Source organism: Python bivittatus, unplaced genomic scaffold, assembly GCF_059951505.1.
Source record: "Python bivittatus isolate LINGU-HERP-01145 unplaced genomic scaffold, Pbiv_v1 ctg000120_np1212, whole genome shotgun sequence".
Classification (NCBI taxonomy): Eukaryota; Metazoa; Chordata; class Lepidosauria; order Squamata; family Pythonidae; genus Python; species Python bivittatus.
Genome location: NW_028277037.1, coordinates 6,990,229 through 7,009,272, shown reverse-complemented (window position 1 = coordinate 7,009,272; position 19,044 = coordinate 6,990,229). Strand labels below are relative to the sequence as shown.

General features: G+C 36.7%; 1 protein-coding gene across 12 annotated transcripts in view; it reads right to left on the bottom strand.

Annotated features, from left to right (window-relative positions):
• The window catches only part of MAGI2 (membrane associated guanylate kinase, WW and PDZ domain containing 2), a 659,127-nt gene that overhangs the window by 418,327 nt on the left and 221,756 nt on the right, over window positions 1–19,044 (bottom strand). Inside the window, exon 1 of one of the 12 annotated variants that reach the window (XM_088134929.1) lies at window positions 466–745. The exons of the other annotated variants lie outside the window; for them this stretch is intronic. The gene's annotated coding sequence lies outside the window, so the exon portion shown is untranslated. Of the gene's footprint in view, window positions 1–465; window positions 746–19,044 lie in introns of those variants that run through there. 12 annotated transcript variants of the gene reach the window in all.

The following is a 19,044-nucleotide window of genomic DNA, read 5'->3' as shown; positions in this document are numbered from 1 at the left end:
TGATCAGGTTATTACAGATCCCAACCTCAGCCATGGAAAGTCAGTTCTGGTTGCTGTAAAATGTCAATAATTTATACCTTTGCTCTGCCTTCCTGGCACTGGGCTTTGCTGCTGTGGTGTTTGCTTTTGGTTTTCTAGGCAACAACTACCTGCTACTTTGTGAATGAAAGAGAAGGGTGGTTGGGGGGGGGGGAAGGGAGGAATAGCAACACATCGCTTTAGAGCATCCTCAATATGCCTATGCAAGACTCAGAATCAAGTCTGGTTTCCATTTCTGCACAGTGTCCAGGTAGCCCTCCCATCTAACATTTGGAATTCAGACGCTTGCAACTCAGCAATGCCTCTGCCCTCATCTTCCAAGTTATCGGTTTCCGGCAATAAGAGCAAAACGGAGTCAGGAGGGAGAGAAACCAAACCCTACCACAGGCACCCTCCCCTCTCCCCCAGCTGCCCTTTCCCCCCTACCTTTCCATGGCCCTCCTTCAGCCAGTCTGCCTTCTCCTAATCTGGATGCCACCTGTACTGATCCAACCCATTTTGGAAGGGAAGAAAACAATCTTCTTGCAAGGGAAGAAGCCTCAGCTGGGCTTTAGAGTTTTCAGCATGGATGTCTAGAATTTTCTGCTTAAGCCAGACACAGCACGGCAGCGCAAAACTGCAGCTGAGCGCTTTTGTTTTCGGTCCGCTCTAAAGCAAGGCAAAGCCAGCAAGAACACAGCAGCAGCAGCAGCAGTTTTCCTAGTCTCTCCGTCTCTCTCTCTCTCTCTCTCTCTCTCCCTCCCCAACCCCCACCCCCACCAACAGCCTGGCTCTCTGTTCCTTCATTCAGGGTCCTTGATGCTTCTGAGCAGCCGCGGACGACCTATTCTGTGCCCATCTCTACCTATTACTCTTGCTTTCCCTGAGATAAAAGAGCATATCTAGGTGGCAGTCAGGTGACCTTTCCTCTCTTAAAAGCAGGAGAGGCAAGGATGGAATCTTGGAGTTAGCCTTATTTCCTTTTTTGAAAGGCTCATTTACATTACAAAGACTGAAGGGGGCAAAATCTAACTCTGTACAGAGGGAATTAATATTTCATTACACACTTCCTTTTCATCCCCCACCCAGTTATCAATGAAAAGCCCTGTAGTAGGGTGGGGAGATATTTAATTAAATTTCATACAGGCAGGAATGGTTAACCTATGTTTCCTTTGTATGAACGTAGGAGAGTGAAGTTTCCATGTTTATGGAGAAAATGAGCCACACTAAATCTGAGTATTCTATAGACTTTGGCTGATACTACTGTTATTTAGGCACATGATGCCTCCACAGTCAAGCCATATCATCTATTTATATGAGTTAGTAGCCACTTTGGTATGGTGTCACTCATGCTTAAGTAACATGGATATCATTACCAACAATTCAAATGTGATCTAGCATTAGAGAAAAGTAATATAATGTATTGGGCACAGGGACAGAGCAGGTGGGAGCACACAGTCAACCTTGGCTCATCTTGAAAAAGCTAAGCATGGTTCAATCTCTTTAGCATTTGGAAGGGGGACCAACAGAGAATTCCATGACTACAGACTAGACTGGGAAGTTGGAAAAAAAATCAGAAGATGGCAATGGCAAACCACTTGCGTACTGTTGTCAAGAAAAAGACAAGACATATCCGTGTAATCACCAAGAACTGAACTTGATTAAATTAAACTTTACTTTTATTTGGATTAGGATGAATTAGAAATAAACCAATGAATGAGTAGGGGGGTTTACAGTTACATCACTGTCATGGATAGATCACTCCTTGGTGCACTTTGAATCTGGCTGTGGCTGACTTTCCCTACAAGGGCAGGGAATCATTTAAAATGGTTTGTACCTGGAGGCTCATGGGTTCCAAGAGACTACTGAATGCTACCATTCTAATGCTTCTGATCTCTTACTAGGTTAGGAATTATGTTTACAGTAATTCCATTCCTACCTTCAGGACCAAGAAGAAATAGATATCCGCTGGACACAGTGGTTGTTGTGTTGCCAATACAAAGATCTGTTCATTCTCTCCGGGTCTTCAATACATAAAGACACTGGTGGTGGTCATCAGGGATTTGGACTATGGTGATGGCCACCGGCATTCCACAGTTCCTGTTTTGATCTTTCTTTTGGACAATCTGTGATCTTGATTCATTACTTTCCAATGCAGAATAATGTACCCTAAAGGGGCTAATCTTTTTTGGTTTTGGTTTTTGCGTGATTTTTTTCTCTCTTGGCCTGTTTCCTTCCAATCCAGGATATACCAGGGTAAGTGCAGAAATCCAAGGAGCAGCAGGCAGTTCCAAAGAGAAATAATAAACCTTGTTGCTGTTTAACTTTCCATTGTTTGGAAAGATTTCCGCTTATGCAGCATGTGGAAAGCTACCAGAATAATGATTTGTAAGAAGACAAAAGAGACAGTTCTCAAAACAAAAGATGGTTCTCATGTGATCTGGATGGCATTCAAGTACCAGAAAAGTACCCGAAGGCATATGAAAAGTACAAAACGGAGACTGATCAACTCAGATAGGACTAACTGAGTCTCCTTGGAAGTTCAAGGGTGCAGAGTAAACATCCTGCCCCAGTTCTTGTGTAACTAAAACTAGCCATGGCTCCTAGATTTTAGGTAGGCATGCATGGGTGTGTGTGTGCATGTAGGGATCGATCCATGGAAATGATCCTGGAGAAGCCATCCAGAAGCCATTAGGACAACAACAGGTGAAGAAGCATGAGTTAAGCTTTGGGAGGTGGGAAAGTATTTTGAAAAGACTGTCTCCCCCTGACTCCATGGGATATAAAAGGGAGGAAAGGGAAAATACAGGCAGCCTTGCAAGGTTCAGTTATTATGGCCTACCTCAATAGAGTATATTTTTAGTCTTCCTTTGTAATCAGTTTCCTGATGAGGTCAGCCTCATTGGCTTAATAATTTGTGAATAACATACAGTACATACTCATGTTTTTAGCTTAGAAAGTGAAGAGTAAAAGTTGTCAATCTGCATTTTGTTTTTTATGTGTCTTGAGAGTTTGGAAGCTAAGAGCAAAAAAAAAAAAAAAAAATACTGAAAATGTTCCATAGGCCCCTATTTGTGACCCCCTATGCGCCAACAGCTGCAACTTATTCAGAAAAAAAAATATGTTTCAGGTATGTGCCAGAGGTTCTGGAAACTACTATACAATGTAGCTCAAGTTGATTATATGTTTATCTCTAATGTCACGGTCAGTGACAACCTGTAGCTAGCCTTCTTTGACCTTGAAAACCTAAGTAAGGTTAATGGGACAAAGACAATCTTCACCAGAAAACAACATGCAATCACTAGAAGTCAAGCCTGACTTGAAAGAGTTACTGTTTTCTCAGAGATGGCAACGTTTTTATGGAATATAATTACGTAATCTCCTTGGCTGAACTGAATAAACTGTACTGATGATAATGTCCTATTTGACTGGACATCCCATGTGCAAAAAAGCAGTTGAGAGTACAAAGCAACATTCATTAGCATTTATCATGATTAGAAATCTCAGTACAAGCATGCAGCTGAAGCTTTGCACAATGGTCCTATGGTAATTTGGACACTACCTTCATGGTAAAGCTAGTTCTACTCTCCCATTTCTCCCAAGAAGCACCCTCCCCAACTCTATAAAAGAAGAAAAGTTTGGTCTTCAGTAGTGTGTTATATGCTACCTGTAATTAGCCTTGCTTCTTTTTCTCAACCCATTTCTCTTCCCCATGACTACTGTTCATCTAGGATAGATAGATGAATAGACAGACAAATACCAGCACAGGTAGCAATTTTTTTTTAAGAAAAATCTGTTTCTGTCCCCATTACCTGCTACTTTCTTGATTGGCCATTCACTCACCCAGACACACTTTGCACACACACACGCCTTCCGAAGTACATATGTTATTTGGCAGGGTACCTCATCTTCTTTCCTGTATCATCTATATTGCTACTAACCACTTTTCTTCCTATATTTAGGGTTTCATAAAGAATAAATTTATTCTCCATATAGTCAACATTTCTGTTTTGTAGCATATTTTCACATTAATCTATTTTTAAATCTAAATTTTGATTACTGTTCTAACACAATTTTAACCTGTTATTTAAAAAGGACCCATACATAAACTTTGTTGTATTCGTTGATTCCACATACAATTACATGCAAATCAATATACACATAAGAGCATATGTTAACAGTAGATATTGTCTAATATTTCAAAATAGCTAGAGATACCAAATGGTTGGAAGACAACCATAGTCTTTTATACATACATACATATGCACATTTTATGAGCATAATCTCCATTCACTAGTATTCTTCTACTAAGGGAGAGAAAAAAGAGAACACCAGCTTTAGTACATAGACAAGGAACTCTTGTTAATTCATCTCATGCTGCAGAACTGTGATTTATTCCCATTATAGAGATATCAGCTATAAATCCTATCGAGGAATCCAGCCATCAACCAGCCTTACTCTGTACACTTTGAATGGATATTTCAAGCACTTACATTGCTAAAGAAAGTAACAGGTATTGGAAACTTTCTGGTGCTATCACTATCAAAAGTACATATTTTATCGAAGTTTTAAGTGTATAATGATTAAATGGGGAAGTCCCGCCCCCCACCTCTCTGACTTGGTCCATACTTCATGCAAAGCCATGATCTGGTTCAAAGCTGTGGCACAAAAGCCAGAATAGGTTGGAAATCACAAACAACCCATATATTGCCTTGTTAAATCACTGCCTTAGGAGGTGATGAACATTCCTTTGCTGAAGATGTTTAAACCCAGGCTGGATGAACATCTGTTGGGGATGCTGTAGTGGTAGATTCCTGCATTGGGCAGTGGGTTAGATTGTATGATCTTCTTTACATTCCATGATTCACATAATTTGACTTGCCTTCAATATATGCTTGTCAATATCATACAACTGAAATATCAAATCAAATCTTTATTATGGTCAAAAACCAGCATATCTGATTTTGGAAAATCAAACCAAGTTATGAAAAAATGTGAAATATACTTAGTACCATGTAAAAAATGAAGCTATTCATCAGAACATATTATTTCAGGTCTATTGGACTCTTCAAAGAATGTTTAAAGTGGGATGTACATTATATATTTTATGCTGGCTACATAAGAAATTTGAAGCTTCTTTAATACTCATGATTTGTCCTATTCTTTTATAGTTTTTGGTTTCAAATTAGCATGCATGTTCATAAAATTTTCAGAAGAAATATATTTAAGGATCTCAACGTGATGTTGAATTGTATTCCTAAAATATGGAATTTGTTATGTGATGAAGAGCTTTGGTTTTTTCAAGTTGAGGTACAGCAAGGAGGATAATATATATATCACTGGGAAGAAATTTGCTCCCCTGATTTTAAGGAATGGATTTACGATATGAGTTCGTTCTTCATTTTTGAAAGTCTTTGTACTCTATCAAAAGATGGCACATTACACTTATCACATGTATCGTTTGTTAATTTTGTTCATTAAGTTTAGTTCATTTAACTTAAGAAAAATAAAAATATTTTTTTCATTGTATTATTGTTATCCTGTGTAGACTTTTTTCTTTCACATTGCACTCATAAAATAAATAGATAAATAAACTCTAAGATGTCGAACAAGGAGAAGCAGGGGAGTGAGTTATCCTGGCACTCCTAATTTGGAAAGGTTAAGAGTTGGAAGACATTATATCTGTATGAAGAACATTAATTAGCATTTGAAATGCAGGCTAAAACAGGCCAAACAGGAGTTAGACAATTTAAGTTTAGATAATTAAGAGTTCTATATAGCAGTTAAAATCTTAGCCACCTAAACCATAAAAACTTAAAATTTCTAATTATCATGAGAATGCATCTATAGTTCTATAGGATCAAAACATACATTCCATAAATGTATTCTTTCTAAATACTGTATACGTTTTTTTTTTAATAAAGGCTGATTTAAGTATGGTTTGTTGTATCATGAAACAAAGCACACATATACACCATATACTAATCATAAGGGTCCTATAAAATATTCTATTTGTAGGCATTTAAAAGCCTTCAGCACAGCAAGGATGTTTTATCATTGTAGTAATAGTTGGTTCAAGTTAAATATTTTATATTTATATATGGGAAATAGGCTTCAAACAAAGTTTGATTTTAAAAATCCAGATGTTTTATCAACATTTATGCTATTGATAATGGAAGGAAATATTGAAATGAAATGAAATTTCTTTATTATAGTACTTAGACAGCATTACAAATAAGAGGAAAAAAATAGATTGCTACTGCAAACCCATTACCAAAAATTATCACAAAACAATAGAACACCAAAACTAAGTCAAAGTTTTGTCCACTTGCATGGGTTGGTAAAGGTATTTGGCAACTCAGAATGTGATGGAGAGTTAGCATCCCTTAAAAATAATATAGTATTGTTTACATGACCTTCAAATTTGGAAATAATTGGGGAGAGAAAAGCATCTCTCAGGATATCATATAAGGGACACTATAATAAGACATGGGCAAGAGTTTCAACTTGACTAGAGCCACATGGGCAAAATCTTTGAGGATAAAGAGTCTCATTTAATCCACCCACCAATTGTTTGGTAGGAAGAACTTTAAAATCGTTGCATTTTAATGCATTTTAATTAATATTTATTCTAGTTTAATTAATATTTATCCTTTTTACTGTAAAGCGCCCAGAGTCACTCTACAGTGAGATGGGCGGTGACAAATTTGAAATATAAATAAATAAATAAATAGGTCCATTTCCATCTGAAATATAAATAAATACATAAATAAATAGACCCTATTTATTCAGGATTAGATTGTGTAAATACCCTGCAAGAGAGGGCTTGCAGTAGTCTAACATTTGGCAATAACATTAAGGGACAGTGGTGAGATCATTCTGATGATCAATGTCCCTAATTTGTTGTACTACCATTGATTTGGCCTCCCTAAGGGTTAATTGACCTATATGTTCAAGAGAAAGGCCAAGACTACATAATTCCTCCATACAAGTTTGATACCAATTGTGTGTAAGGAGAAAATCATTTTTTAAAAATTATCTTCCTCATTCCCATGTGTTTCCCAATATTTTTGCCTCGCAGATGAGTGAAAGATAAATGGATAACTCTACTGAAAAAAAATCTATGATTATACTCACATTGTAATTCATCCTTCACAGAGCCCTATACAGGGGTCTTACAAAGTTACCTAATTAAAAGGAAGATAAAGTGAATAACATATTGACACACTAAGGACACTTAATGGTACTAATTTACAGAAAGAATCATAAACCCCTAAGAAAGTATTTTTTAAACTTGGTTTATAAATGCCACAATGTTTCTTTATGCAGTTTTGCACCATCAAAAACATTCATCGCACTCATTGAAATCTCTTATGTCCCAGTCCAATCCAAACTCAGTTTACTCTTTCCATCATCATAATTACAGAGCAACCATTTTCCACTGGTGGTTCATGGACCTAGCAGTATATTGTGAGGATTACTATGCTATGTTCACCACAAGGCAGCCTGGAATTATGACAGTTGAAGTCCAACGTATCTGAAAGTTATCAGGCTGAGAAAGTTTCCCAAATGGCTCAGGTCCCTTGCTTGGAGGAGCAGGTCTTTCTCATGTCATTCAGCTTATCAATACCTATAGCTATGGGTACATAATTTACACAGCTTAATGTTTAAGAGAGCCAGTTTGGTGTAGTGGTTAAGGCACAGGGCTAGAAACTGGGAGATTGTGAGGACTATTGAGTTCTAGTCCCACCTTAGGCGTGAAGCCAACTGGGTGACCTTGGGCCAGTCACTCTCTCTCAGCCCTAGGAAGGCAGCAGCAATGGCAAACCACTTCTGAAAATCGTACCAAGAAAACTGCAGGGACTTGTCCAGGCAGTTGTCAGGAGTCAAGACTGACTTGAAGCGGTGGGGGGGGGGTTGCTTGCTTTATTTTCTCTGGACACAAATAGCAGTGAAATGCTGGATAAATGGATAATGCTCTATACCATTTACTACACTAAGAGCTCTAAATTGTACCTTATATTAATTGCATGGTCTGCAACAACCCCTTTTGTGCTTGTATTTTTATTTTATTTTATTTTTTGCTCTCAACTAGCTAAAGCAGGGAATTATTAAGTATCCCAGATTCTTTACTTTTCCTTTTGCCATGATGGAAACTCTTCTAGCTCAGTTCCAGATGAGTTCACAGAAGACACTCAACCAAGTCATCTATTGTGATTTAGCAGAAGGATTCATAACATGCCAAACTTGGTTAATGTTAATGGTTTGGAGGGGAGGGTGGCAGTGGCTTAAGGCACTGCATGAACTAAATCCATGTGGTTAATTTACAATTCAGTGTGCTGTGGAAATGGGTTGATTCAATAACCAAGTTAAGCAAGTGTCAAGCTCCACACAGCTGGGCAAGGAGAAGGAAGCAAGAACTACACAGATTTCAGTAAGTATCTTGAATGCTAGTCCTGGGGTAAAGACAGCAACTTGGAAACTGGAGAGGAATTTCATACCCTCATTGATCGTGAGTTAATTAAGGCAGAATCTCTTTGAATGATTTGAAATGCTTCTTCCTAGTTTTCTTTTCAGCTGGGCTACATTGCTGTTTATGAGAAAAGTTGTAAACCTTTCTCGTAAACACCTAAAGAAAGTTGCTCTCTCTCTTTTAATTGTTTGTATCTACTCTTCCTTCCATGCCTTTCCCAGCTTCCCCACAATCTCTCACAGCATGTTGTGTGACAGTAGTCAATGGAATTCATTTGTCTCACTCAGGAATCAGCAAAAGACTCCTCTTGATCATTCTGTGCTATTTCTCTTTTTTTTAATTTACAAGCCCAGCTTGCTAATGTAGATTACACAGAATCAATCACAGCCTCCATTTATATTACACCGAGGGTCTCATGCACTGTACATTTCTGAAGATGAACAGTTTCACTGTTTATCATAAATGGATAGCTGCTTGTTAATGGTGCCATTTGATGATCTGGTGCTTGGCAGCTATGCATAGGGGAGAATGAAGTAGGCTTGGTATTGTAGGATCTCTCACAGCCAGGTGGCTATCCCCTGAAGAAAAAAGAGCCAGATCCAGCTGTAATATCACACTTTGTGATGGCAAAAGAAAGTGATCGTCCAATGTTACAGTTTGTGAACTTGCTTGTAATGGGAAATAACTATTAACACACTGTGTCTGCGACTTGCTCAAACTGTCAAAAATCAAAAGGGGTTCAGTGGTTGTTGAAGCAAATATGCAGTAATGAAGGAAGACTACAGCTCAAGGTAACTGAAGAAAGAAATGGGAAATATAGCTTTATTTCGAAGGCCAACTCTTCAAAAACCATGACATTTCAAGTGAACTATGTTTATGACGATGAAGATTTATCTATACTTTGTACAGAGCTAGATCCTTAGAGATACACCTAAGTGTAGTTCTTATATAAGACCCTCTTTATGAGAAACAATTTTAATTTTCTAGCTTTCAAAGCTATATGATAATAATGACACACACTATTTACAAACAAATCTTTTTATCAATCACAGACCAAGGGAAAATAACATAAAACTGCAGCAGGCATAACAATAAATGATAGTGCTACTACTAAGCCGTTAAGGAGTCAAATCTCTCTTTCTCTTCTTTGAGTCAGTCTTGATTCCTGGTGATTACATGGACAAGTTCATGCAGTTTCCTTGGCAAGATTTTCAGATGTGTCCTTGCCTCCTTTCTAGGGCTGAGACAGAGTGACTGGCCCAAAGTCATCCAGTTGGTATCCATGCCTAAGGCAGGACTAGAACTCATGGTCTCCTGGCTTCTAGCCCAACACTTTAACCACAAGATCAAACTGGCTTCCCCACAAAATATAATAATGTAAACACAATTAATAAGAATGAACGTTGTTAAACTATAGATCTAAAAGTAATTAAACTTTGCCTAAAACTAATAAGAAATTCAAAGTCACTTTAAAACTAAAGTAAAACAGAAGGAGAAGTTTTATTACAACAAAAGGTCAGCTTGGAATTAACAATATTAAACAAACCAAACAGCGAATCACTTTTTAAAGGATGCACCCACATAATACAGTTAAACACACTCCATACGTAAATATTTGCAGTCTAAAGCCACTCTACGGCAGACAGGATAGAAATGGAATTTTGATTGGTTAACAGTAAAGCGGGCAATTCACAAGGTTGAGATCATTTTAAAAATATATGTATGCTATGTTGTTAGAACTGTAGGTAAAACATTTTACTGTTACTACAAAAAACACTATAGTGATAGCCATGGAATCTAGTTAATATCTCTATTTAGTAACCCAAATTTATATGTCACGCGCTATTCCTATTCTAGGCAGCTTACCCCCCATGAGATAAAACTTTAATAAAAATCATAAAATCATCCATAAATCAGTGAATAATAAATAAAACTAACAAAAATAATTACCAAAATAATAAAACCAGTGAACAATATTCAAAGCGATTAATAACTGTTAATAAACCCAAGTTGAAATATTCTCTTAATGAAGACCATTTTTGTCATCATTTAAAATATACGGATAGGGGTACATCTGGCTGGGGGGGGGGTGACAGAGCAAGGGGGCTGCTCCTAAGAAAGACAATCTCCACATCCCAGTCCCCCTGGATTCTTTTCAGGATGCGTAGTTAGAGCATCTGCTTTCTGTTGGTGTATGCTGGGTGGATTCTACAAAATGAACATGGTTCTGAAGATAACAAGGGTTCAAACTAGAAAAGGCTTTATAAGTGATCACCAACACACTTATAAGTAGGTTTCTTGAATTGTACCCAGAAGCCTACTTATCACCACTGGAGAACAAGTATTGTTTTGCTAAACCGACTAATGCTAATATGGCACCAGAATAGTGGTTGATATTTTATTTTTTTCATTTATATCCTGCCTTTCATTCAGGAGCTCATGTGAAGGAATGGTTGGATGAAGGCCGCGCTCGGGGAGATAAGCATTCCCTTAGCCCCCAATAGGAGTGTGGGAAGTTTAAGAAGATGAGACTGGCACCACCCTAAGGAATTCACGGTGTTGCGGCTGGCTGGCTTGGGAACTTGGGTTCAGTCTGGTGAGATTTCTGTTTTGAGGTGGAAGCTAATAAACACAACAGAACTGTATCTGCACTGTCTTGTGGAGTTCTTTGGGCTGAACCTGACAGCTCAGGACAGTATACAGTTTTTCCTCTTCCTCTTCCTCCTCCTCCCATTTTATATAGAACTGCATGTAATTTTAATTGTTATGTGCTATTCATGCGATTCATATGCAAGAGGGAGCCGGTTTGGTGTAGTGGTTAAGGCACCAGGCTAGGAACTGGAAGGGCATAAATTCTAGTCCCCCCTTAAGCACAAAGCCATCTGCGTGAACTTGGACTAGTCACTCTCTCTCAGCCCTAGGAAGTAGGCAATGGGAAACCACTTCTGAAATGTTACAGGGAGTCACCAGGAGTCAAGGCTGACTCAAAGGCACACACAAACACACCAATCATGTGCAAGAGCCTTCTCCATGGTTGCACTTATAATATATTTTGCTCCATGAGATCAGTTGGGTTACCTGTATGGCAACAAAAACTAAACAAAACAAAACCAAGCAAAACCAAAATCCTTATTTTAATTCCCCAAATGCATTTCTCCTTGACTGGGACAACAGCAATTGAAAACAAAGTTACAGAGCTAGGGCAGAGTTTTGTAACATTAAATCACAGATGTAATGTATAGGTCAGACTTCCCTCCTTGCAGTCTAGACTGAAAACAGCTAATCTAGGGAACAATGATCTAAGAGCTTTGATTCCTAGTATTTACTAGGAGAAAGGTTAAGATTATAACACAGAATTTCAGTAAGTACTCTACTTTCAAATGAGTCAACAATACATAGGCAGCAAAACTCTTACCTGTTTCCTCCCACTGTACAGTGGAGGGGAAACGTTTAGCTGTTTCTGAGAAGACAGAACACTTTGCACCTGTTCACTGTTTTGGTAACTACTATTTCTCTCATCAAGGTGAGACATTACTTTCATTCTCTATGTGATAGCTGAGCGAAGCCTTCTAAAAAGAAGTTTTGCAACGTGAAGATCATGAATGAAGCACTTCTCCAAATTATTAAAGCGGCCATGTCTTTGGCTTACACGGCTGATTCAGAAGCTTCCCTCCTTGGTTTCTGTATGCATATGTGTGGGCTATTACTTTGTTTTCTTCCCAGTGAAATGAAGTGGCTGTACATGCACACATACAGGATGTGGAAACATCAGTATATTCCCTACAGGAAGTGAATGGAAGACTGAGTAGCTCCACCTAGTTCTTTGTTGACTAACAATCACAGAAACCCAGCTCCAAGATTTATTTATTTAACAAATTTATATGGCCACCCAACTCACACATGATGACTCCAGGCGGCTTACAGAATTAAAATCCACAATACAAAAAGTCCATCAACCCTCCCCACTCCCACGGCGGCTACAAACACAATCAAATCAACCACTTGATTGGTTCCATTTCCAATTATCTCTGCTCACTGGCACTTGCTGGAGCTGCGCTCCACCTTCTTATTAGCTTTTCTCCTTCCAAAACAGAAAACAAAGCAGAACGGGTGACAATTGCTTTATTACGCATCAACTTAATTACTTTTTTAAAGCTGCACAGTTGATACTGTATAGGAAAATTAAATTTCTATCTTGCAGATCTAGCAGATCCTAACAGTAGGTGACCTACATTTTAGAAATACTTTCAGTGGGTACAGAGATATTATTCAAAGCTATTGTGAGAATATCTTTCTCCATATGTGACTGTGAAGGGAAAACCAAGCACTGAACAATGTCTGGTATTGGAGAAGCTACATTATTAAGTATACCCCGTCACATTCTGCAGAGTTAAGAACTATCTAATTTTTCATTGGAGCATCAGAAAACAAATTGGACATCCATGCAATATGCCTAAGGGAATGGAAACAGTATAACCCACATGCATATACTCCAAACGCCGTATCATCCACATTATAACATGCCATAATAAAATGAATGAAAAGCAATGATGGAATGACAAACGTTTCAGTGCAGGGAAAAAGAAAACTTATCAGAAAATCAAGCAAGTGCATTAAAAACTTTGAAACATAACATACTATGGGGAAGATCTAGGTTGTATTCCCCAGTCAGCATGAACCTCAGTGGGTAACCTCAACCAGTCATTAAATTTCAGCTTACTATGCTTCACCAAGCTATTGAGAGAATATAATGGTAGAAGGGAGAACTATATATGCTACTGTGAATATCTTGAAGAAAAATATAAATTAAAACAACTAAAACAGCAAGCAAGATAATACTTTTCCACACAGCACATAATTAATTCTTGGTCATAAGATGTGATGCTCTCCATGGCTTCAATGGTTTTCTAATGGAATTAAATCAATATATGAGGGCAGAATTCTCAGTGAGTTACTAGTCTTAATGGCTGTATGCAAACTCCTTCCTCTGGATGGCTCTTCTATTAAACATGGATAATTCTGGAAGTGCTTTATTTTGTAGCACAGCTTTCTCCAACTTGGTACCTTTTATGCTGTTCCAAGACATCTGGAGATCATCACACCGGGGAAACTGCTCTAGATTTTACCTTACATGATTAACATATATCTGGATACAAACACACTACCATGTTGTAAGAAAAGAATGCAGAATTCTTTTGAACATGCAGGCAGGTGATTTGAGAAGCAAAATTGTAATAATTAACAGGTACAGATTTTTTCTCTCCCTCTGACAAACTAAACACCTCTCTGTGTACCTAACTAAAAAGAGCATTGAGTAGCCTAGCATTAACATCAGAATAGCAACAATAAACACGCTAACAGCTTGACAGTGCATAAACACATACAGACATTTTATAATATAAAAGAATTCATCTCTCAACAAACATATGTACACATACACAAATACTAGAACTCACACATCACACTATTCCATCCATAACGTGGGTTGTTTCTGAGTTTTTTAAAAAAATCAGTCACTGTTTGAATTGATATAAATTTTGCGTTAAATTATCATTTTTTTAAAAAAAAATCAGCAACAACTTGTTTTTGTAAGTCATTCTTTAAAATTTTCATTAATTTATTTAATCAAATCCCCAAACTTGTAATAAGTATCAGCTAATAGGATTTTAGGATGCTGAATACTAACTGCAGTTCAACTACATTAACAGGACATATGGAATTTCTAGATTACAATAGTTACAATCTAAGGCTAGATTACAATAATCCATACAAGTTATTTTAATGTTTATGAAAATTAATTTTTCTGATTCTCAGCTGACAAATCTCAGTATGAAGTTATAATATCTAGATGTTCAACAGAACAATAAAATACTGATTAATAAAAGCTGACAAAGATAGGAAATATACCAGTTTAAAACAAGCTAGGTGAAATATTAAAATACGTGGGCTGAAGAAACAAGCCTATATTTGTTGTTACTTAAATTCCACACAGATGTCAGAGACAGGATTCCTACACCTTTAACAGTTATACAGAAGAGGTAATTTAAGTTATTACAGCTTGTCATAAAAGCTACAGGAATTCTACTTCCATAATAGTACAGGTGCGCTGAACTCTTGCATCTGGCAACCCGAATTCCAGATGAAGAGTGCTACAATATCACACACATATGCATAACCAATCTGTTTTTCTATTTACCATTTAATTTCAAAAGACAACAGAAATACAAGGAATGTCTCAGGGATCAATGTAATATTCAGAAAAGGTCACATGAAATCTGTAATAAGAGGCTATAAGGGATGCAGAACTAAAATATCTCAAAACCCTTTTTGTGTCTGTGATTTAAGGATAATACTGATAATGGCTGAAGAATTTCTGTTCCCCAGGACCTGGAAGAATCATTCTCTCTATATCTCTACTTACAAGTAGGATGGGGAATTCTGATAATCCATTTACATATTTCTTTAGATATTAGGGCTAGGAAAGTCCTTCAAAAGAGGTGCTTGGAATCTGTGGGAACATGTACAAATGCTTAAAAAGAATCATTAATGCAGCCATTCTTTTTCCAATCTCATATGGCTGCTTCAGAAAGTCCTTTGGGATTTTTCAAATTCATGGGTACGTACAGCAACTTTGCTTTACTGAGAAAAATGTGAAGTTGCTGTTCATGAACACACATGTGAAAACAGCTGGAAGAAGGTTCTAAAGCAGCTGTGTGTCTGAAAAAGCCATAGATGCTTTAACAGTTCAGATGAGATCTTTTTATAAGCTCATTCTTAAGCACATCTCAGATAAAACCTTATTAAATGTGGTTGTGAATGATTGGGCATTGTTACAGTTCAGTACCTTGGACAGCTACACAATCAGATAGGCTTTTCAGTATGATTATTTTTCTCTTATACAACGTGCAATTATTTTCTTGTATTGCTCAGATTTTAAAACTTAGTTGCTATTTTATAGGAAACTATTTTACTATAAAATATGGTCCACATGAGGGTCAACAGCACAAATTCTTCCAAATACCATGGATTTATGAACAAATTAACTGCTACAAGATATTAAAATTCTCTTCTTGTTAGATTGCCTCCTTTTTTGCTCTCCTTTTACTACCAGACAGAACATAAGCTCTGGTAAAAAATGGGTTTAGCAGCTGAGCTGGGAGGGTGAGATTATACATTATTTGTATTTTTAAAAATGTTTGCTTTTATTACAGTCCATATCATTGTTAACTGCCATTTCATTCTTTGTTGGAAAGGCCAAGTATGAATTCAATACATAAATTAAATAGTGATTATTGCAAAATTGAGTTAAATTCTTTGCTATAGACAATATTTTTCTGATTTAAGGATAAGAAACTAAAAACAACGACATATACTTACTTAAATATCTTCATCAGATTAATTTCTCCAAATAGGTGAGAATTTAGGCTCATTCTGTAGCCTAATTTTCCTACTGAAGGAGCTGCATTTTGCTTCAGTCAATAGTAGAATAAGCTTTTGAAAAACTAAAGTTCATTTGCATCAAAAATAATATATTTTAACCAATACATCTTACAAGATGGCCATTAATGGCCATTTTTAAATGGTTTGGGTTTTTTGGATATAGGCATATGGAATCGATTGATTTGTCTTTTAATTTTTATTACTGTAATCTGTACAGAGGTCTCAAGAGCTTGGTGGTATATAAACTTATCTCAATAAAGAACATTTTATAAAAAATGAAATATTTGTGCTATATTCCTATCATGAAGTGCTAGTTGCTGAAGACTAAAATTTCAATACATTCTAATTGAATTACATATATCTGTAACATATGTATCAGGATTTTGGAATGATGCAAGGTTTATATTTCAAATTTAGATACTGCCCATCTCACAAAAAGTGTCTCTGGGCAGTTACAAAAAGTGACTCTGGGCGGTTGTTGGCAAAGTAAAAGCATTGATTATTGAATCAGGATTTTTTAATATGCAATTTTCCTTTTAAAAAAATTCTAGGGTTCTAATACACACGTTTGAGTTTAGGTTTTGTCCTCACATATTTTTACCTCTGACTTCACTGTTCATGGAAATAATATTATAAACAAAATAATCCAATTCTTTTTTGGATTTCTTTTTATAGTGTTGTGTTTTTATTTTCGATTAGAAAACCTAAAATGTAAGAAATACATGAGCCTTGGTTAACATTGCAATTCTATATGTGCAATTCCAAAAGTGAGTTCAGTGGAGCTTATTTCCTGTTTCTGTGATTATCTGAGGATTGGCTACATGGTTTCTTTCTGTTTCTACCTGATCCAAGAACAAGATTGGCCCTTTAGAAGAAAAAAGGTAAACTACAGAACTGATTTGTATTCCGGGCACTTAATCCTCTCTTCCCTATGTCCATCATCTCCTCTTCTAATCCTCTTCTTGGAAAGGTATACATGAAAAAAACAAAACCCCAAACCTTACATGTTTCTAAATTATCAGTCTTTACCTTCACCTGAAAACAAAGCCACAGCCTTTTCAGAATGCAATTGTAACATCCATTTGGGCCTCACTGGCCAATCCTATGAGCACAAAAATGCTGCACTCGCAAAGTTATCTTTGGAAATGAATAATAGCACTTGTTCAGGAATGTGCAGGAGGACAACACAAAAAAGAAAAATACCCTGCCCTGTGCCAGGGCAGAAATTAGTGCGGCCTCAGCAAGCTTAATATTAAGACCTAAATCTGCCATTGTCCAGGGAATGTGCTGACCCCACCACATAGGACTATCATTTATTAGAACTGACTTACATTATGCAGAATACAAATACTTGCCCCATATATATTCCCATTGTGATGTTCCAGAAGTAGAGATGGAATAACTTAGAAGGCCTACTTAGAATTGGGGCTCTCTTTAACAGTAGACCTGAATACTGTGAGGTTGAATCACTCTTTTTCAGCTGTTCTGGCAATTCTGTTACACACACACACACACACAAAGGCACACTTCATTTTTAATTTAATTTATTTAAAATTGCATTTAGTTTTTCCACTTTGGGATCTATTTTCTAACAGTCACAAGCTGGTGAAATGATACACACATTGGATAAATAAATAAATAAATAAATAAATAAATAAATAAATAAATAACGATTGATGCACTCACTTTCTCTGCACTCACACAGAAACATACATAAATAAAAGAATAGTCAAGTCTGGAAATTTTGATTTACTACTAACATCTAAATAAGGTGTTGGGTTTCAGTTTGTTCACATGGTAAACTGCCCACAAGACCAAAATACGGAAATATATCCTTCATAAAAACACTAAAAATAGTTTTGTTGCAGACTGAAACCTAGACTAAGAGAATTGACAGGGAAAAACACTGTTGTGACATAAACTGAATACTTCATAAGTATTACTGAACTTTCAGTTCTCGGTATCTAATATGTATTTTATCTAGACGAAGATTCTAGCACAAGATACAATTTTATATATTCATAAAATACTTTAGGCCACCTTTTAGTATTACAAAATCTTTTGAAGATAGTTGTAAGAAAAAAAATCAGTAATAAACATCAGAAAAAATACAGTCTGAAGGATTTATGTCCATGGAAGGAGAAAAGTAAACAGTACTTGTTTCCCTACAGAATAGGCTTTTGTCTGGTTGTCAGCCATCACACTACAAGCTTAAAGTTTCCATTACATTTTTCTTGACTCTAAGAACGCTATCTCTCTGGAACAGAACTACTTTTTTGACATGTATGTCAAGATTTCTAAAATCACACTTAACTTCACTAGAATTCAGAGATACAAAAAGGCAAAATTCTCATGAACAGAATTATAAAGCCGGGTCTTCAGCATCCTGTTAATCTTTCAGATATTCAATGTTTAGGAAATAAAAACACTGTTTATGTAATGGAGCGATCATATATTCACATGATATTCCTGAGTTCTGAAAAAGATATCATTTGTATTCATGATCAGGATGTGATTCTAGTTTCATATTTGTAAGGAAATTCCTACATAACAGAACTGATTTGGAGAAACATGTAGAGGAAGGGATTAAAAACGGGAGGGGGAGGGAACTTATCAAGCTTTTAACAAGTAGGGAAGGGACAGAGGTCTACATCAGCATGTGCTGGGGGACTTTCTGTCATGAAATAACTTGAAAAACTTAAAAAAAAAGAAGTCAGTGGTTTGCTCATCTATTAAGAAGACTAGAACACACAATGTCTCTATCCTAATGTCAAGTTTTTTCACTAGTTGGATAATGTAGGATTCAAGAACATCTAGTCTGGAGGAGCAGATGTTATTTTGGGAGTAAAGATTTTTCTACTGAGGTGAGGAAATTACTTTGGTTTGTTTATAGTAGGGAGATAATAGGGTTGTGCAAAGCATTCAAAAGGGGTGCATTACAATGCACATACAAAACACCTCCCTTTCAATTTTTCAAGCATCCCTGTCTTTTGCAAAGTTCAAGTGACTGCTTTGGAGGCTCCTCCTGCTTGCCGGTGCATGCACAGCTGTCTTCCCAGGCTTGTCCCCTTTTCCTGCTCAAGATCATGCGACAAGAAGTATTTAGAGTAGGA